This window comes from Cryptomeria japonica, chromosome 7 (assembly GCF_030272615.1).
Source record: "Cryptomeria japonica chromosome 7, Sugi_1.0, whole genome shotgun sequence".
Taxonomy (NCBI): domain Eukaryota; kingdom Viridiplantae; phylum Streptophyta; class Pinopsida; order Cupressales; family Cupressaceae; genus Cryptomeria; species Cryptomeria japonica.
The window spans coordinates 757,722,523-757,746,263 of record NC_081411.1 but is presented as its reverse complement, the minus strand read 5'-3'; positions in this window follow the sequence as shown (position 1 = coordinate 757,746,263).

Below are 23,741 nucleotides of genomic sequence, written 5' to 3'. Positions count from 1 at the left end.
CCTATGACACCAATACTCTGGAATTGTATCATGCCACATGAGATCTTGCTGCCAACCCTTCCTACTCTTCATTGTAGGTTTGAGTTGCTCAACTCAAGCACTAGAAAAAAATTGCTAACAATTATGTCACCCATGGTGCCTATATCAAAGCTAGTCTTCACTGGCTTAAAGTGTGAGATCTTGTGTCCAAATAAATTTTATTGGATCTTAGAGCATTCCATTCCTCACCTAGTATTAAGAACATTAAAGATGACCAAACAATGCTCTTTGAGCTATTGGATATCCTTAAAGCTTTAGTTAGACATTATGAGAAGGTGTTTTCTGCTCAAGGAAATTATCTTGAATGTGATAGGGCCTTGAAGGAATGTCTTTTTGTTGTGCCTTGTTGGCCCTCATAGTCTCAAAAGGCTTTTTATGATCAAAACTTGACCCTTGAAGATCTCAAGGAGGTTTCTTTCTCAATGGCTGATGACAAGGCCCCTAGTTGTGATGGCTTACCCTATGAATTTTATAAAGCCCTTTGGCCTTGTGTTGGCTCAAACTTGCATAAATTTTATCTAGAAGCCTTGCATTCTCAATATCTTGGTCAACTTATCAACAAATGAAATATCAATTTGATCCCTAAGGAAAGGAACCCTAACGATATTTGCAATTGGTGACTTATCACATTACTCAATGTCTCCTACAAGATCATTATCAAAGTATTGGTTCTCAAGATTTACCATCTTGTCCTGAAATTGTCCACCCTTACTAGAGAGACTTCATCAAGTTTAATTTCTTCTAGATAATATTATTGATATTTGGGAAGGCATGGAGTGGGCTCAATGTTCCAAACAAAATTTTATTTTTGTCAAGATAGACTTTGCTAAATCCTATTACTATATTGAATGACCTTTCATTCTTGCTATGCGTCGGGATTTAGGGTTTGGTCCTCGGTTCATTTAATCTATGCAAATTATTTTTGGAGATGGCTCAATTTGTATCACCATCAATGACCATCAACCTTCAGATTTTGGATTGTTTTCTCCATCTACTAAGGTTGCCCATTAGCTCTCTCTTTGTATGTGTAAGCTGCTAAAGGTTTTGGTTACCTTCTTATAGTTTCCATCTCTATCTAGTGTATGAAGGACATTACCTTGCTCGAGTCACCTTCTCATTTTGTTAATGGCTATTTTGTAGATGATTCTTTCCTCACCCTTATTGAGGATGAATATAATGTTCATGAAGCTCTTCAATGTCTTGATATGTTTTGTAGCCATAGGTTGATGATTTAGTTGCACAAAACCCAGTGGTACAGACAATATTTCCTCGTAGACCCTCCTTGGATTCTTCAATATGGGTGGAAATGGATTTAGCATGGAGAAATATTTCATTTTTGGGCATTCCCTTTGCCTTCTAGGGTTTTGTGGATTTTTGGAATGCAGTTATCACTAGAACTAAAAAAATGTTAGCTTACTAGATTCCTAAGCTACTCTGGTTAGTTAGTAAATTCCATATTTGCTCAAAGGTTCTTGCTACTACCTATGTGTAATATTCTTCCTATTGAGCCCCCTCGCAAGTATCTTATACTAAACTTGAGAATCTTCTCCAATATTTTTTGTGGGATTCAATAGATGACCAACATGGTTTTTATATAGTCACTTTGGAGTATTGTTGTCTCCCTAGGGAGTCTAGAGGGCATGGTCTTATTTCTACCCAGAATAAAAGGTCTTTCTCTATATGCTAAATGAATCATCTTGTTCATCATTGCTGATGAGGCCTAGAAAATTCTTCTGACTCATTACATTTCTGTTGGGTATTCAACTAGTAGGCCTCTATGGAAGGGGATTGAATTTCAAACCCTACTTATCATGAAAAATGTAGTGTACATTCAAGGCAATTTTCTTGTCAAAAGCATTTGGCATGATTGGAAAGTCATCAAATCTTGAATTTATAGAATGTTGCTGAATTTAGGAATTGTCTCTTTCAATCAACATAATATTTTGTGGTCATCACTTTTCCATATTCAAGGGCTTCCCTTAGCCAACATTCTTGGGGTTAGCTATCTATGCTTTCAAAAGTGCGACTTTCACACCCCTAGATATTTTTTCTTTTGAGCTATTATGTAGCTTTGTTCTTGGGAGGACATGCAAGTTCATTTTCATCTTTCCCAGCTAGATTGAAAGACATTTGACCTTGTATTTTTTTCTTTTCCTTTGAATATGCTACACAAGCTGGGCATTTGATCTATTGAACCTTGTTGGGAAGATGGACATTAGTTTCACAACACAACCTTTCACAATTACAAGCCCAAGTTGAGTTACTATTGGCTTGTCCCTTATTCACCTATGGTCCTAGCTTTGAGTCTATAATAGTATTTATAGTCACCACAACACATATGGTGTTATATAATTCAAACTATATAGTTTTTTATTGTTGAGCCTAAGTTTTCTTATTTTACTTGGTGTATTCTTTTCCAAGGCTTGTTATAGGGTTCTCGGGTGTGTCACTTGGGAGATCCTCATCCTCATTACCCATTTTGTAGATAGCCAAAAAACATTACCCGTATTTTATAGATCTACCATTGAGATCAACATTTGGGGAATTAAATTCATGATTTTTTAAGCCTTTTTGGCTTGAAACCTTCTAAAATCACACTTTCTAGATTAGACTATATAGTAGTTTTTTGTATCAACATTTCAGATAATAGGGTAAACACCCCTTGTACAGTTGCATAGTTTCCTTCAAAACCTTCTGCCTCTTGTGACTGCTCTCTTCCTCATGACTTCTCTCCACCCCATGGTCGGCAACACAACCACAACTTCTCTACTCATCCTTCACAACCTCTGCAGGCCTATATTCCTCGATATTAATCTAGTGGTAGTAGAGACTTCATTTGGTGTCATTCAGCCTCTTCACCATGTGGAAGCTTTGCCTCTAGGTGGTCCATGGGGGGTGCTAACTTTTTGGTTGGTCGTGGTTATAACTAGCCAACGATTGATGGTGATAATACATGTCCCAGCTCTTCCAAAGTGTTCATGCAGCTTGCCTTGGCTATCTCCTCAACTGGGAATGAGAAGGAGAAAAAATGGATGGATACTGAAGAAGGATGGCTACTGAAGAAGACTGGTTTATGTGAACACTAATGAGAAAATTGTAGATATCTTCACTAAACCTTCACCTAAGGAATCATTTGAGTACTTCAAAGATAAATTGGGAGTTTCTACCCCTCCAGTAGAGACTTGAGTGATGCTGATTGACATCAATGCAATATGCATTTATAAGTGCTATCATTCATTTTGGATTGATGTGTTGATTCTACTACTCAGGAGGAGTATTCAGTTGTGTGGTTCAGAGGTTTTATGATTTTTCGTTGATGTTTATGTCAGATTTCTGGCATTGATGTCAAAGGGAGAGAGATATATGTGAAAAACAGAGCTTTATAGTGATATTATTCTCATGGGGAATTTGGTTTTGGTTTAGAACTTCATTGTCATATCATCTTGGAGATTTTGTGGGATGTCTTCCATTGGGGGAGACTTGTTTGGCATTTTCTTGTCACTTGGATGTTTTTTAAATCTAGTGTTGCCATCAATGCTAAAGGGGGAGATTGTTGGCAATTTGGAGGAATTGATTATATGTTGCATTGATGTTTTGTCATTCATGTCAACACTAGCTGTTTTGTTATCTATTGACTTTCAGTAGAATGGTTGGATTATGCTAATTGATCTATAGGCCATCACCGGTATTATCTAATTTGGTCTAGCTTGTGGTATTGTCTTGGATGAGTTATTCATGTGTTCCTAATACGTATCACATTCAGTTGGTTTAGGATTTGATGATCTAGATTCTATCATTTGTTCTAGTAAGCCTTTTGGTCACCGGTAAGGGTTTTATCGGTAGTGCTTTGATGAAGATCTTTTGATGAATTTGATAAGTGGTGTTGGTGTGGCTTCTAGAAGGTTATCAAGATGCTGATGGTTATCATGTTCATGTTCCAGTTGATCATGATGTTTCATTAGCACTAGACCCATTCGGTGTTATTCTGCTATGTTATGGACCGATTTGTGTAACATGTTGGTTGATGCTCCCAGTGCATCATTGATTGGATTTATTATTTGGATTATGTTGTTGTGATCTTAGGCCGACTTGGTTTATCACTAGTTTGCAAGATTATGTAACTAATCTATTGTATTATCTTTTAGGTGGCCGACCTAATTGTTTAGGTCCTGGGTTGGTATAAATATGATGTAAAATCTCTTTGTAGATCTAACCTTAGGAGAAGGATATAGGTTTATCTGTGTGCGAATAATGTTGTAATCATATGCAGAGGTTTTCGTCGATCATAGGTGATCGAATTGGGTTTGTGAAAAAGGTTTAAGACCTCTGGTATTGATCTTAACTGGAACTGTACTCAAGCATAGGAGATGTTATTCTTTTAGTTCACTCATTTTTTTAGATTGCTGTTTGGATTTCTTTGCAATCAGTGAGGCTCGTTTTGTGATGAGCAGTGTGCTCTAGGTAGTGCACCTTCTTGCATGTGTAGTCCCCTCTTATTGTAATCATATACTTGCTACAGAAGTATTATCTGGCTATGGGTAGGTTTCCCACCGTAGTTTTTTTCTTTACCGGGTTTTCCACATACAAATCTTGGTGTTACGTGCTATGGATTGTTGGTTAATTATTTTGTAATTTATGTTAATGCTTAACTGTTATATCTGTTATTCCAATACTTGGTTTATGCATTGTAGTAGAAGGTTTTGTGAGCTTAAAGTTTTATAATCTATTGATAACTAATTCACCCACCCCCTCTCAGTTTTCCACTGGTTATCCTTGATGGTATGATGAAAGAATAAGTATCCCGTAGATTACTAAGAGGGGGGGGGCTGAATCAGTAAATAGAAAAACTGATACAAACTTTCCCAATCTCAATCTCAATCACACAAAGTAAACTTATCAATAAAATACCAATGTCAAGATCAAGACTCATAAGAAAACCAGTTAACTGTTACAACAACTTAACAGTAAACACCATTAAACTTGTAAACATCCAAATGTTTTATCATATGTCAACATACTCCATTTCTTAATGCTTCCAGTTATCATGCCTTATCAGAATAGTTAAGTAGTTAATCAAATCAACAATAAGATCATAACCATAAAATCATTTACCACATGGCACAAGTATTTTTGACATGGAAACCGAAATAGTTAAAAACCACGGTTAGATGTGACTCACAAAATAATATCTGAACTCTTCAGAAGTTCAACTAGACAACATCATCGATCTTATAAATAAATCAATTAGGTCGGTAGCACAACAAAAACCTTATTCTCTCATCAAGATTACAAACAAGTCGGTACAAGTATGACCATTGGATTACATAATAATCTCTACAAATCAATCAAGAAAACCTCAACCGCTCCTTGATTACTGATTCATTGAGCTCATTAACTCATCTTGCACTTTGTATTAGATGCAATATACTTTGCTCATTCCCTAGACAAACAAACTCTCCAAAACATTTTGAATTTTTTTTCATATAATGACCATATGTGTCACCATCATTACCACTCAACATCAGATCATAAACCAACATAACCAATCCAACAACCTTAATTAGTTAGGGTTTAACAAAAACAACTGGTAGGGTTCACGAGATACATTACATAGACAGGGTTTAACCTTTTACACCAGTTACCGGTTCTCCTTACAAACTTACATATTGGTTTACAATGTCCTTCACAAAGATCTTCTTATTGGTTACAAGACAATATTAACAAAATCATTACCAGATAATTGACATCAATGACAACATAACATATCATTAATGTAGTATTCATGCAAATGCCAACAATATCCCCCTTTGGCATTGATGGCAATACAAATATCAACACCATTGCTTGCTGTTGTGATTGTGAATAGGAATCCTGGTTTACATTATCAAGTATTCATATGCTCTCTCTGTCTTCAACCTGTCACTGGTTTTCCTTCCCATAATCACATAATTCTTCTCCCCCTTTGATAGCAATGCCAAATTGAAAGTAAAACATTTAATTTCAATTTTTGGCTATGCATGAACAACATACTACAACTTGATGCCCCCCCTATGGAATATCCTTGTAAAAATTTTTAATTAGTTCAGGGACTAATGCAATCAACATCATGCTCAACTAGTTTCATGAAGGGGTACAACCCCTAGTTGACTTCTAAGATACTCAAATGTAGTCTTAGGTAGAGGTTTGGTAAAAATATCTGCAAGCTACTACTTGGTAGAAACATGCTCTAAGATAACATCTTTTCTCTGCACTTTTTCTCTAAAGAAATGATACTTCAATTCAATGTGCTTGGTTCGTGCGTGCAAAATAGGATTCTTGGAAATATTTATGGAAATTGTATTATCACATTAAATCTATATAGGTTCTAAAATCTTCATCTTAAAACCTTCCAAAATGTGCCTCATCCAAATAGTCTATGTGCAATTCATATAAGCTACAACATACTCATCTTCAATGGTAGATTGTGAAGTACAAATCTGGTTTTTGCTACTCCATGAAACAAGCCTTCCTCCAAGAAAAAATTCTCCATCGGTTGTGCTTTTCCGGTCATCAACATTTCCTACCCAATCAGCATCTGTGTATACCTTCAAATCAAAGTTTCCTCCATATGGATACCATAACCCATAGTCAATAGTACCTTTTAGGTATCTAAAAATTCTCTTGGTTTCTATCAGATGTGTTTCCTTAGGATTCTTTTGGAATCTAGCAACTATGCCAATCGCATGAGCTATGTTCAGTCTGCTGTGAATAACATAGAGCAATTTACCAATCATTGACCTGTATTCCTTCTCATCAACAGACTTAGATTCATCTTCCTTAGACAACTTGCAACTTATAACCATTGGTGTCCCAACTAGTTTATAGTCACTTATGCCAAATATCTTCAAAACCTCTTTCACATACTTAGACCGTGTGATGGAAATACCATTCTTCATTTCCAGTATATGCAAGCTTATGAAAATGTTTATTTCCCCTACTAAAGACATTTAAAAATCATTTTTCATTTCATCTGCAAAACTATTGCTCATGACATCATTACTTCCTAATATGATATCATCAACAAATACTTCACTGACCAATATTTCATCTCCTTCAGAATTGAGATATATGTTACTATCATCACTCATTCTTAGAAAGTCTATCTTCATTAGATGTGTATGAACCCTTTCATACCATGCTCTGGGTACCTTCTTTAATACATATAAAGCCTTATGCAATCTGCATACTATGTCTTTCTCATCAGTCAAAGCATAACCATCTGGTTGCTCTATCTATACTTCTTCCAATATCCCATTCAAAAATGCAGACTTAACATCCATCTGATATAACTTGAACTTCTTATGGGCTGCAAATGCAAGTAAAAATCTGACACCTTCCAGTCTTGCTACTGGTGCCAAAATTTCACCATAATATTATACTTCTTGCGTTTAACCCTTGGAAACCAATCTTTCCTTGTTGTGAACTACAACACCATCTTCATTCAACTTGTTCCTGTACACCCATTTAATACCTATAATATTCTTATTTACCGGTCGAGGTACTAAGGTCCAAGTGTTGTTCTTCTCAATTTGATCCAATTCCTCCTCCATATCTTTAACCCAATGATCATCACCAAATGCCTCCTTACTAGTTCTTGGTTCAATAGTGGAGATCGTGCAAGAATTCTCTCTGATTCTTCTTCTGGTTAGTACTCCAACATCCTTATCTCCAATAATTTGTTTAGGATTGTGATTCAGTCTCACATATCTAGGAATAACATGATCATTATCTTCAGGTTTAGCTTCTTTGTTATCATCATCTTCTTCTGAGTTTGTCTATTTCAGTTGAACAAGTGCATCAGAATTATCTTTGCCGGTTTCAGATTTCATAGTTTCTGGTTCCAAAAACAAAATATAAGGATCTTAATCCTTTTTCTCTAAACTAGTTCCTTCTGAGACTTCAAGAAATTCATCCATTCGAACATCAACACTCTCAACAATTATCTGTGTCCGGTAGTTAAAATATTTGTAGGCCTTACTCTTGGTGGAATAGCTAAGAAATATACCTTCATCACTTTTAGCCTCAAATTTTCTAATGTAATCACCTCTCTTAATAAAACATTTGCTTCCAAATATCTGTAAATAGCTAACATCAGATGATCTTCCATACCAATATTCATAAGGAGTCTTTTCCTTACCTCTCTTTACTAGAACCCGATTCATAGTGTAGACAGTTGTGCTGATAGCTTCTCTCCAAAAGGTTTTCGGTACACCTCCTTGTATCAATATTGTCCTAGCAACTTCAATAACTGATCGAATGTTTCTCTCTGTGATACCATTCTATTGTAGTGTCCTTGGTGCATAAAGTTGTCGTTTGATACCATTCTCTTCAGAATACCTAGTGAATTCCTCACAAGTAAATTCACCGCCTTGATCTATCCTCAGACATTTTATCTTCTTACTGCTCTCTTTCTCAGCTAACAAGTGCTTTTTGTTCTTATTGGTCCACAAAGATCTGTATGAATCAAAATCTAACAAGTGCTTCACTATAGAGTATTTTCTTTTGAAATTTGAAGAAGTCATCTTTCCTAACTGACATTATTTGCAAAGAGCATTAACTGGTTTGTCTAACTGAGGCAAACCTCTCACTGTCTTGGACTTACTCACTTTAATAATGTTATCAAAGTTTATATGACAAAATCTCGTATGCCAAAGTCAACTATCATCTATTTTGCAATAAAACAATTGCTAACTTTAGAATTAAGGTGAAATAGGTTACCTTTATTTTGTTTCCTAGTGGCAATCAATTCACCTTTGTTGTCAAAGATTTTGCACATAACATTTTTAAACTCTAGTGGGTATCCTTTGTCGTTGAGTTGTACCACACTCAAAAGATTGTGCTTTATTCCTTCAACCCAGTAGACATCATCTGCACTACTCTTCCCATTAAGAGAAATAACTCCTTTAACTTTAACCATGTAGGGTGAGTCATTACCAAATCTAACAACACCGCCATCAAATTCCTTCAAGGAAAGAAATTTTCTCTGATCACTGATCATATGATGTGAACAACCACTATCAATGATTCAATTATCAGAGTTATCCATCCTGGATACTAATGCCTTTTGGTCTGATATCTCTTCCTTAATAGCTACAGACACAATATCTTCACTAGCATCACCGTCAGATTCTTCATCAGTGATACCACTATCAATAGCAATAAGACAATCTCTCTTGCCTTTACCCTTATAGTTCTTGAATTTATCTCTCTTGTGTTCATTTTCACCATTAGGACAGTTAGCAGCAATGTGACCAATCTTGTTGCATGCAAAACATTTTAAACGTAATTTACCTCTATATTTACTAGTGCCTCTAGGAAACCATTTTGCCAACAATGCTTCAATCTCCACTAAATTGTCTTCATCATCCACATCTCTATTGGATCTGGATTCATAACCATGACTAGTATCTCTAATTTTTCTCACAGATGGGTTAGAAATAGAAGCTCTAAATACAAACTCATATTTATGTACACTACCATCATAACTGTTTAATTCAAAAGTAGTAAGCTTGGCAATGATGGAGTCAAGAGTTACCTTAGTTTTGTTAATGGACTTGAGCTCTTGAATAGCTGCAACTCGGATAGCATAGACTGGTAGAAAGGTTCTCAGTACCTTACTGATCACTGTGGCATATTCCACTTTCCCTCCTACACTCTTAATTTCACCGACTATCACTTTTATCCTTTGACCATACTACTGGATATTCTCACCTTCAGTCATCCTCATGTCATCAAACTTTCCTCTTAGACTCTCCTCATTAGCAATCTTTGCATTTTCATCACCGCTATAAATTTCTTGAAGTTTTTTTTATACCTCATATGCAGTTTCAAGAAAATGAACATCTACATATTCAACATCAGACAAGGAACTGATAATAGCCTCCAATGCTTGATGATTTTCTTGTTGTTATTTCTTCTGATCATCAATTAGAATCCCATTAGGTGCAATATACTTAGTATCTACATGATCCCAATAATGACTTCCTAGACTCTTGATGTAAATTTTCATTTTGTCGCTCCATATCCTATAATTTTCTCTGTTGAACTTCACACCTTCCTTCTTCATCATGATCTAACAGATCTTTTCCTCAAGTTGCTAGGCTTAGATCTTAGAGGACCTGAAATGATCTGATACCAATTAATGGTATGATGGAAGAATAATTATCCAATAGATTACTGAGAGGGGGGGGGGGATGAATCAGTAAATAGAAAAACTGATACAAACTTTCCCAATATCAATCTCAATCACACAAAGTAAACTTAGATCAATACTCATAAGAAAATCGGTTGACTATTACAACAACTTAATAGTAAACAACATTAAACATGTAAACATCCAAATGCTTTATCATATGTCAACATACTCCATTTCTCAATGCTTCTGGTTATCATGCCTTATCAAAATAGTTAATTAGTTAATAAAATCAACCATAAGATCATAACCAAAAAAACATTCATCACATCACACAAGTAATTTTGATGTGGAAACCCAAATAGGTAAAAACCATGGTGATATGGGACTTGTGAGATACTATCTAAACTCTTAAAAAGTTCAGCCTATTAGGAGCCAATCCTATTAAATCTTTTACAAAAGTCCTGTTAAGAACTGATCCTATTAGGAATCACCTGGTTAAGGGATTGACTACAAATGCCTTGTTAGAAGAAATATCCTGTAAGGAGTAACCTCAGTAGAGGATTTGAAAAATCTAATCTAATGGATCACCTTGTTAAAGGATTTAATAATTAACCAAGCTTGTTAGATCTTACTCAGTTAAGGGATTTCAATTATGTTGTAATTGTTAGAAAACAAAAGGAGTTTGCTTGATCTGTTTGAATAGCACTACACTTTCTTGATCAGATCCTTTTAAGCTGCTATCTCCCTTTACTCAAACTACAAACCCATCATCCAGTTTGTCAACCACACACTCAACTTAATTTTGAAACAAATCAATTAGGTCGGTAACACAACAAAAACCTAATTCTCTCATCGAGATTATAAACAAGTCCGTACAAGTATGACTGTTGGATTACATAGCAATCTCTACATATCAGTCAAGAAAACCTCAACCGCTCCTTGATTACCACTTCATTGAGCTCAGTAACTCATCACGTGCATTGCATTAGATGCAATATACTTTGCTAATTCCCTAGCCAAACAAACGTGCCAAAACATTTTGAACTTGTCTTCATATAATGACCATATGTGTCACCATCATTACCACTCAACATCAAATCATAAACCAACATAACCAATCCAACAATGCTAATCAGTTTGGGTTTACCAGTTACATTACATAGATAGGGTTTAAACTTTTACACCGGTTACCGATTCTCCTTACAATCTTACATACCGGTTTACAATGTTCTTCACAAAGCTCATCCTACCGGTTACAAGACAATATGAACAATATTATTACCAGATAATTGACATCAATGACAACATAACATATCATTAATGTTGTCTTCATGCAAATGCCAAGAATAACATAGCCAACCTTGTTATCAAGGTTGGTGAATTGTATAAATAGGTGATATTGTCATGAAATTTAGGTATCGAGGTCATGTCAGCATTATCAAAGACTGGTGTATGTGCATACAAGGATTCATCTTTTGACATTGTGATTGAGTAGAGATTGGTGTTGCAGAGCAGGTTGGCTGCAAGAAGTTGAGTCCCACTTTTGGGCAAAAAGTGGAAGTGTTTTCTCTGTTTTCCAAATTTTTTGTTGATTGATGTCAAAATTTGATACACTTAGAGATTGAATCTCAAAAAACTTCAATAATAGAAAATGTAGTGCTCAGAGTCTACTTTTCAAATATGTAATTTATTTTAATACCCACATGGTAGAAATCACTTTTTAGTAGGCAAATCCTTTTGGGAAACGATACCTAAGACACCAAATATTGATGAGAATATTTTTACTTATTTTTTTAATGAATATATTTATTTTTATTAATTTTTAACTGAAAATAAAGTATATTTTCAAAACATTGAGTGTACGACCTCCATAATTTGATAAAAATTTCATATTTTTCAATTTTCCTTTTTCAATATTCAAAATAATTGTGTGTAGATTAATGTCATAATTTATCTTTGTAAAATCCTAATAACAAAAAAGTTATTGAACCTTAGTATTTTAGGTTTAGGTTCCACTTTTGATTAATAAATAATACAAAAATAGTAAAACTAATCTTATCACTATGAAATTTACATTTCTGAAATCAGGACGTTGAAAAATCTAATGGGTTTTCATTTCGTCAAAAAATTCAATCAAAAAGGCCCTGAAACAATTAGGCCAAGGTAGAAATCTGATGTCATTTTACCTTAGACATTTTTTGGAGGTCCAAGCATAGGCTTGGTGGGACCAAGCCTGTCCCAAAGCAAAAACCAATGCTAAGGGTTGTTTCCCACCCCTAATTTTAACAAATGGGCACTCGTTTCTCTTTGTACCATTGAAAGCGAAATGGATGCTCATTTTTAAAAATGTGCACTTGATTCTAAAATGGGCACCTATTTCATTAAATAATAGGTGCTCATTTATGAAAATATCTATTGGGCCAAAATCTGGCCCACAAGCACAAATCCCAATTATTGAATGATTTTTCAATCATTGCCTGACAGGTATGATCTGCAAAGAGAATGTTTTGATTAATCATTCTCTTTTTTTGTCGTATTGTTGATTTGGATAGGAGATCGATTCAAATTCAGAATTTGGTGCAGCCATGGGATCAAATCAACATATGAAGAGGCAAAGGAAGGTTCTAACAACTAAGGAGATTATAACAAATAGGGAGGACGAAATACATCAACGAGAGAGAAGATCAAGAATGAGACAAGGAGCTTCAATTTCTACAATCATTTCAGAAGAGTAGAACATCAATGAGACCATAAATACTAATGAAGGAAACACAATAGAACCATTTAATTCAGGTGCATCTTCTAATCCATTATTGGATACATGTATGTCTTCACAACCCTATGTTTTTTCTCATGAAGAAATTGGTGATTTAATAGAAGTGGGTTACTTACTAAATCAAACGCCAATTGAAAATCAAACCCCAAATGAAATTAGAACTCAAGTTAAAACTGAAATTGAAATCCAAATCAAAACCCCAAATGAAACTAGATCTCAACTTGAAATTGAAATTGAAACCGAATTTGAAACTCCAAATGAAATTGAAAATCCACCTACAACTGAAACCAATAATGTGGATGTAGACATGGAAACACCAATTAAAAATGAAACATGTTTGAAAGATAATCAAACGAATGAAAATTTTGAAATTAAAATTGATGTACTAGACAACCTTCCTGGCTTGGTTTCATGGAGACAGATTAGGACACATGCAAATAGATTGTTTAGAAATTTTTTTTATAATAATAAATTTGGGTTTCAATGTCAATTAATGGTACAACTAATTAAAATGATTAAAATGTGAAAAGTGATGAAGAAGTTAGGATTTTATGTCAAACCCAAGAAGAAGGACAAGTATTTAAAACAAGTTGTACCAACTGTTGCTAACGCCTTTGATACAATCGGAAAGAAAATTTGTTCTACAAATAAAAATGTGGCACGGCGGGCAATAACATCTTTAGTAAGCCAAACAACTTCTAATAAAAGAATGATGAGTAACATAAGTGGATATCTTAATATTCATCATAAAAATTTGTCAAGAACTGTAAAAAGAAGAGTTAATTTTGAAAGTGATCCGACAAACAATTTGTGGACTTTTAGTGGTAGACTACCAAGCTCTGATATGAAACTTACTGGTGAAGTCAAAATTTTGATTGAAAAATTCTAGCACAATAATATGAGAGTATCACCTAATGTTAGAGATGTTCTTAAATTAAGAGTTGGGTCAAAAATTCATGATCCACATTAAAAACACCTATTGGACATGACTCAAACTGAATTGTACAATTTTTTTTGGATGATAGGGTGTTGACTATTAGCATTTGTCAAAGGTCTTTTGAAAATTGTAAACCTTGGTAATTTCGAATTAACAAGGAAAGAGTCACATGTTGTTGCAAAACTCATGTTCGATTTCGCTACCTATGATGTATTTCAATATATACATGTTACCATGCATAGTAATAGAATGTTCCAAGAATGTGGTATAAATATACCACCTGAAACTATAAAGGAGTTTATATCAAGTTTGTTTTGTAACCCACCAAATGAGAAATTTTTTCTTTTCAATGCATGTGTTTTTGGAGTATGTGATGTATGTGGCAATCTTGCATTGTTGGATGAATGTTTGCATGAAAATATTTCAAATGATTTTGGACAACAATTAGCTAATGTTAAAAGATTTAAAACTGTTGAGTATCCACTGAAGGATGAAAATGTTGGAAGATGGTGCGGTCTAATCACTGAAAAAGTTAGTGTTCATGGATTTATGAATGAATTTAAGAGTAAGATCGTACCTAAATATGTTAAACACATTCAAAATGATAGATGGCTCGATGGTCAGTTTCAAATATGTAAGGATACATTTCCTATTGGTAGTATACTTTTGGTCATTGACATTGCAGAGAACTACACACTTGCACCACAAGATGAGGTCCAATCACAATACTACAATTCAATGGAACTATCGATTTTTGTTCATATTGTCTATAGGCATGAACCAGATAGTACAGAAGAGGATTGTAAAATTTTGAGAGAGTACTATTTTTATATGAGTGATAATAAATTACACTCATCTGAGTTTGTCCAGTATTTCTTCAAGACCTTTTTTGAGAATTTGAGGGAAAGAGAAATTCAAATGACACAACATCTAATATGGTCAGATAATTGCACAGGATAATTCAAGAATGCTAGAGTGTTTTATTGGTTGAGTAGGATTCATAGAAAAATAACATCAAACACATGTGGAATTTTTTTGAGGATGGACATGGGAAAGGAGAACATGATTGTGTCGGTGCATGTGTTAAGAGAGCCCTTTGCAGAGAGCAACTCAAATTCGAGGAAAACGATAAATTTAAAAATGCAAGTGCAATTGTGGATTGGTGTAGTGAAAATTTATCCACAAGATCAAGTCAGAACTCTACAATTAGACGTTTCTTCTGACTAGTTAAAGAGGAGAATATCCCTCCAAGATGTGATTGTGATACAATCAATGGGTTAGCTAGATGGAATTCATTTAAGAGTTCTAATTCTAACACTTGGACTATATGGACTAGAGAGCTTTCATGTTTTTGTCAATTTTGTGAAGCATGTGAATGGGAAGAATGCAAGAATAATGAATGGGTCAAAGAATGGCAACACAAATCCTTACCACCCAGTGAGACACAATATCAAGATGTAAGAAGAAATGAAGACCCAGATCACGCATTTGCATTAGAAGATTATGATTGTGTTTCAGACCTCATACATCCTAGCAATTTAATTCAATTTCTTGTTTATAACTTTAAATTATATATATTTTATGTATTGTCATATAATTTATGATTGTATTTGAATTATAAATTCTAACAAGTTTTATTTTTACATGTACTTAAATTTGTTTTCTAGGACATGTGTATGTTGTTGTTGCACCTGAGGATAAAGATGAGCAGGTTGAGTATTGGCTAGCTAGATGTGTAGAACCTAAGAAAAAGTTGATATGTGATCAAGTAGATGATGATGGTTTTTAGCATCTAGTTGGGTCTGTTGTGGTAGTTGGCACATGGCTATGCAAATACTTAACAAGAAGGAATGACTTACTAGCTTATGAAGACTACCAATCAGAAAAGAAGATTGTACACTATTCTCATTTGGTGGTGACAACAAACATCAAATCAGAAATATACAAAGGTAGACCTACTAATAAGCTATTATGGACACTTTCAGTAGAAGAGCATGAGGCAATCATAGATGCATTACAGAAGAGAGAGGATGCAGATGGTACATTAGGTTGAAATCAAATTTATATGTATGTAAGTTTGTGTTAATTGTGTGAACTCTTTTATATTTAATTATGATAATTATTTTTCTTTGTCCCTTTAACATTGCATTTTTCCACATTTGATACAATTTTGGTTTCATAAACAACATTGTATTAGTTATCTTCTTCTTAAATGTTATTTTGTACACATTGTAATTGTGTTACAATCATTGTAATTTTTTATGATATATTTATTTTATCGTAATCTCTTCATAGATTAATTGTAAGTTCTTGATTTTATTATTATTTTAATAATAGGATGTTATTGTAAATTGGGATAATTATTTTATTGAATTATAAACTATTGCACTATAAGATGATCAATCACAATGTTAAAATATAAAGTCATAAATAGATCATATATAATCACTAGAGGGCACCAAATCACAAAACAACATCACATAAATAATCACTACAGGTTGCCAAATATCATAATAACAAGACCTCATGTCATAATAGCAATGAAATGACATAATAAAAGTCCTATATATAATCACATAACAATTCCTGATGACATAATAAGAAGTCCTAAAAAAATAATAACATGGAAATGACATTAAAACAAGTCCAAATAACATAATAACAAGTCCTAGGATAACATAACAAGTGTCATTATAAAAAGTCCATAATACAATAACATGACATGATCTAAAATATATAATCTAAGAACTCTCTTGCATCTCATCTGCAGTCCTCTTCACTCCATGTGAAGGTGGCTGAGATGAATCATCCTACCGCATGTGTTCCTGAGATGCACCATCTTGTGTGTGTGCAGTATCAGTTTCTTTGGCCTCCTGTACATTATTAAAAGATGTTACATGAGAAGAATATTTAGCATGAGAAGAAGTTACTTGCATAATTCACTTATAAAATAATTAAATACTAAAAATTTAAAATAAATTACCAAACGACTGTGCTCTACAATGCCCACACTGGTACATGGAGGTCCACTATCATGAACAAGAAAAGTTGTTGTAGTCAAGTCCTGTAAAAAAAACATTGTACATGAATTTTGAAAATACCTATTAAAGCCAGGTACACAGTATAAACAAATTAGAAATTATTTTTCTAATCATCACTACAAATGACAATGTCGACAGTTGCATTTGGCTCAATCCCATAGCCATACCAATACTGGTAGTGATATCGACCTAAACAACATATAAAAAGCATGAATCAAACTTGTATATATACATAAATTATAAAGTATATATATAGAATACTAGTTTATCATAGAAAAGCATACATGTGATGTAGGCAAAGTAACTAATGGGTGAAGGCGTACATGTGATGCACCATCAAACAATCCAAAATCTTAGAATTGCAAAAAATAACAAACATGAATTAGAGTTGTGCATAAATTAGTAAGCATATAAACACTTCAAATTAATGGATGAAAAAGATACTAGTGGTATATGAGACTGAGCCTTAGGGGTCGACGGGTCGTGTGAAGAACTACTCAGCTTGGTGCTCCATGAAGAGCCCTACAAAATTGAAAAAACATATCATAAACATCATTACATTAAAAAATTTATTGTTTGATTTAAATGTAAATATCAATACAATGTATCTAGATGAAAGTGCATACCATAAATGGGGCACTGACATCTCTAGGTATCCAAGTAACATGATGTCGATTCCTCAGTGACGTGGTATGATCCATTCTCTATTAAAAATAAATTGACTCATGTTATGGTTCATATGTGTATATATAAGGAATTTAATATTGAACTATAAATTATATAAATAAATTTGTACCTCTGTAGGCTGATCATCATCTGCGCACAAGAGATCAACATATGAAGAGATGACATCAACATGTGCAGCCTCCTCGACATCATCATAACCACCATGGGCATCATCAACATCATCAAAATCACCATTTCCTCCAGAAGAAGCCTCACTCTGTGGACTCATACATACATTCCCGCAACTCGTGCAAACATGTGCTAAGCTGGGGGCAACCCTCACCTCATGCAATTGATGTACCGAATTGCCTGATAGGGCACTCAATGAACCAAGAGCAGAATCCACTGCTCGATGATGGGCAGGTGCTGGAACAATCGATGCAGAAAGAGGAACCAATGGATCATCATGCACATGGTTTCTAACTCTGTCGCTCAATTTGGCCCTCGACCTATCCTGGGGCATGCCTCTTCCGACATATGCACACTCCAATGAGACATTGTAGGTGATTGAAGGTTTTGTCATTGATGGCAACCTTACAATCCTATGACACCGGCAAGGTAGTTCATCGACACTAGCAAAATCAGACTCTACACCAACACTTAGGTCATCGGCACAAGCAAGATCATACTGTACACCGACACTCACATCACCGGCAGTGGTAGTGAAATGAAGCATACCAGCACAAAGGCCGACAATATTTTTGTTGTAATATATTTTGTTTATTATTTGTAAAATCATTGTAAGCTAACTTGGCAAGTTGTAAAATGACTCTTATATAAGAGAGATCATTGTAGAGCATTTGTAAGTAAGAAAAAGGAATGTAATTAGGTGAAATAAGGTAGACCTATTATGCAAATTATAGGTTAATGGTTTATGTAAGAAGCAGAACACAAACTGGTACTGGATCTGGCATTACAGATGCTATTTTGAAGCAATAGAAGATAGTGGATTTGTATAATCCATTTTGTAAGTTAGTGAGACTTCCTATTTTGTATTTGAGAAGTGAGCTCTAGGCACTTGGCCTTCCTACATGTGCAGGCCCCTCTTGTAGCAGTAATATTCTCTTATTGGCCAGTAAGTGAATATTGTGGGTCACAAATCCCATCGAGGTTTTTCCCACACCCGGTTTCCTCTTTAAATCCTTGTGTTATGGTGTATTTTCATGTGGTTGCTTTTATCTCTGTTTATTGCATTGCTTTCTCCTTACCAGTACATAGTATTAATATGCTCTACATGTTTTAAGTTAAGAAAATCTATTAACTGGTTAGATACTGATTCACCCCCCCTCTCAGTATCTGTGGGAATCCTAACAATTGGTATCAGAGCTTGGTCCTCTATTTTTTGAAGCCTAATAGCTTGAGGAAGATCTTGACATCGATAGAGATGGAAAATTTGATGAAGCAACTTGAAGGAGCTCTCTCAGACTATGATGTAGAAAAATTGAAAAATATCAAACTTTAAGATGATCTCAAGGCTGCTCAGGATATTATTCAAGCACTTCAAGAAAATCTTACTATTTCAAGAAACAAGAGAAGAGAACTTTGTGAAAAGATGCAAAATGAGAATGATGAAAAAGAAACTCTTAATGATATGATAAACAAGCTAAAACAAGAGAACATGATAACAAAGAATGAGATGCAAGATATGACTATGAGATTTTGTAAAGAAATTGAAGATAGAAAGAAGAATGAAGAAGATTTGACTAGAAGACTAAGTTATGCTGCAAATGAAAACACAAGACTGAGCTATGAAAATGATTTGTTGAAGACAGATCTGATGCACACTCAAAATGACTCAAATGAACTGATGAGGCATAAAGAAGTCTTAGAAAGAGAACTAGATACTGCAAATCAACATAAAGAGAAATTCAAGAAAAGCTCAGAGGAACTTGGTAACTTGCTGAAGAATAAAAAACCTAAAGGTGACACTTCTAGAATTAGCTTTGAAGCTGGTGAAAGCTCTGGTACTGAAAACACACAGGATCATAGAAAACCGGTAAGACAACCTACTGCTTATAAATTTAATGGAAAATGATTTAACTGTAACAAGTATGGTCATAGAGAAAATCAATGTAGATCTAGAAATTATCAGAATATCAACACCCCCACTGGTCAATGTTCAAAATGCAACAAAGTTGGTCATAACTCTGAGAATTGCAGAATGAATGTGAGATGTTATGTTTGTGGAAGATTTGGACACCTATCTAATCAATGTAGAACACAAACCGGCATAGGTTATGGGAAAGCTATTCAGAAGAATAATGTGACTTTTTATGCATGTAAAAAAATTGGGCATATTGCTAAATTTTGTAGAAACAAGTCCTCACCGGCAGACAACAAAGGTCCTAGTTTGAAAGGTAAAGAAAAAGTTGAAGAGGTTAAGAAAGAATTTTCAAAACAATGAATCAGGAAATCAGAACTGAATGTGGATAGGAATAGTCCTCCACCGGTAGAACCATGCAACACTCCACCAACAGAACAGAGTAGCACTCCACTGGTAGGAGTCTCTTCATCAAATTGAAGAAATTTCCTTGAGGGTTTGGCAATCAATGAGACATATGATATTATTCCCTCGGTTGATGGTGAGAAGTTGAATTTACTTCTATACCGGCAAACAAAGTTAAGTGACTACTTAACCGACAAGCATTAAATGTGGTAATTGGCAAAATTGACATTATAAATTAATGTTTTTGGCTCCATTTTACTTCACTGAGCATTCAAACATTTGAAGAGCGCGAAATCTCCAGAGCTAAGGCATTTCGAGCAAAGAGGCAAATAATTTCAGTGATCAATCCTTCCAAAGGCAAAAAAAGGTATTTATAATCATGGCATCCTCTTCTATACCTGAATTCATAGCAAACCCTACTGTGTTCAAGGTAATCAAATGCCCTAGGCCTGCATTTCAGTTAGTTCCCAAGATAGCTAAAAAGGATGACAATGTAGGTGCTTTTTCCCAATTTCCCAAAGGAGTTGTTTATGCAAAAGACCCTAGAATCTATATCCATTTCCATATAGAAGAATTGGGAGATGAAGAAATCAAGGACATGTACAAATCTATTATCTATGATGATTCCAGTAGAGTAAAACCTGAACACCAAATTATTGAAACCCTAGGATTCACAAAAATTCTTAGCATTCTGGATTTCCCCAAGGAAGTTATTAGGATAGTATTAAGCAGAGTACATGGTGCATTATTTTGGTTAGATTCAATCCATAAAATTACCAAGGAAGTTGTGAAAGTTGTAACAGGGTTACCCTCCACTGGTAGCAGACCAGATAAAACAAAGACGGTCTTAAATGACCTGGTAATGAACTTAACTGGTGCAACATGTGACAGAAGGTCTCTAAGGGTTAATGATGTGATTGATATAAATGTTAGATTTTTTAGCATGATCTTAGGATACAAAGCAACACATACAAACAGACTTAACTTAGTTTCAAGTTTATGCATAAAAAGTGAACATGATATGGTAAAAGAAAATGTGAAAATTGATGTATGTGAATGGTTAAAGGATGAATTGATTGACAACTTTGGGAAGATCTAAAAGGATAAGAAAGGAACATTCAGATTTGGTAATTTACTTGTATGCTTAATGCTGCATATAACCAAATAGGTGCTTGGTATAAGTAACAAGAATCTTGGATTTGACATACCGGTAGGAAAAAAATTATCAAACTTATTCAACATGGGTGAAAAAAAGGAAAAGAATATCAATGAGTATTTTCAAGCACTAAAGGCCATAATGAACAAAAGAATCAGACTATCATAGAAAATTGTTAACAAATACAAGGATGATATATGTTTTGTAATTAAAAAGGATGAGATCTGGATGGAAGCAGTTATCCCAAGAACAATTTGGGTTACTGAGATGGTCTATGAGACTGATGACCACATCATTGAAACATATGCTAAAGCACTTCTGGAAGCACCAAATGAACCCAAGGAAGAAGTATTTGGTAGTGCTGAGACCATTGAAAGCCAAATTCAATCTAAGAAGAGAGTAAAAAAAGTGGAAGCAACTGTGAGAAATGGTTCAAGGCAAGCTAAGGCTATAAAAGAAGATGTACTAAAACAAACTGGTATCACTGAAGATGAGTTATAGGCACAACAACCAGAAACTCACCTGTCACCAGTAGCAACTTCTTTAAAGAGTGACAAGCTAGCTGAATTTAAAAGAGTTGTAAGGAAAAGACAACCTTCACTAGTATCCACACCCTTGCCTAGAAGAACTAGACAAAAACAACAGGCAGTGAGGTCTCCGGTAAAGAAGACAACCCCAAGAAAAAAGCTAGCACCTAAGAAGAAAAGGAATAAACAAAACATTGCTCCGATTGACAGTCTATTGGATGAAATCATAGAAGAAGGAAAACTCAAGAACATAGAATTTAATTATATGATACACTATCAGCAGATGAGAAAGAGCAAGTTGAAAACAGTGTTATTTTACACCTGGATATCTATAAGAAGTTTTTGATGGAAGTTGTAGATGAACTACCAGATGAATTATTCAAGAGACTAGAAGCAAGAAGACAATCTATTGTAGAACTTGACAAGAAGATCAAAATTGAAAAATTACTTGTTCTCTACCCAGTCAACTCTCCAAAAGAAATAGATGATCTGATTGCAAAGGCCAACCGGTCAGTATTCTCTACTACACACCAGCATATTGCACTAATGGAAGGAAGAGTAAAAGAGGTATGGATGGGATATATTCCTTGTGAAGAAGGAAAAGCAGGAAGAGTACACGAATCCCAAGCCTATCAAAGTCTATCAGAAGGACAAAGATAAGGGTAAAGGAAAGGCTGGTGGACCTCCTAGTATCAAAATAAAAGATAACTTATCCCCACCACCTCTGTTTACTCCACCGATAACAACAATAGAAGACCAACCGGCAAATGAAAGTATGGATGTATCACAAGAGGATACTAATCATGATCCTGAGGTACTATATACAGTGAATGTTGATACTCAAAAGGTCAACATTGTGATAGACAAAGACACAACTGGTAAAACTGACATGGCTAGTGAGACACCGGTAGCTGACAACACTGTTAACATTGAAGGTAAACCGACAGATGATAGCACAGGGAAACAGATAGAGACACAGACAGAGAAAAAAGCAGAGCAACAGGCTCTGGAACAAGAACAAGTTCATGTGGAAACAGTACCACTGACAACAAGAGAAAAACAAAAACCATTGCTTAAGGAAATGGAAACACAGACTAACCTACTAGAGGTCACTACAAGCATGGTTACTTCCTCCACTAGTAGAATTCAGAATGTTGGTTCCTCCTTAGTAGGCTACAAATCAACCACTGTAATTGAAGTTCTTTTAGATTCTTTGAAGAAAATAACTGATTGTAATTCACAAGCTTATAAAGCTATAGATGACACAATCCCAATTTTGAGGATGATAGCTTCAAAATACAATATAGATAATAAGAATTCTTTGAGTCAACTTGACACTTTGTCAAAGTATATTATTGACAACACAATGACAGTTGAACAGATAAAGGAACAGGCATTCAAAGACAGGCTGGAAATTGAAAAACATAAATTCTTTGAAGATCAAATAAAGAAGTTGGTGGAACCTAAAATTATCCGGGTTGGACAATCAGAAAATTATTCTATAGGGAGTATATCTTACCAAAGAATATTTTTTTCAATGTGATTATATTTTCCATATAAATGATTTAAAAATAAAATATATTTTTACAAAAGGGCAAGGAGAGGGAGTTGAACACTCAACCTCTCAACCTGACCTTCCTAACTACCCATACCTACCCTCCCCTTTTACCAATTGCTCTATTGTATTACTTGAAAATGTTTATTAGGATAAACTACTATGGATAATAATTTGCAAATATTTCCACAAGATTTTAATTTATTAAAGTAATCTTGAAATGTGGAGATACATTTTTAATTATGTGATTTAAATAAATTATTTTTACCCTAAAACATTGGTAAAATATATATTAAGGTAAAATGTTATTTCATATAAATGGATCTTATTTTGAAAAATGTTTCAAAGGTGTGAAATGTTTCAA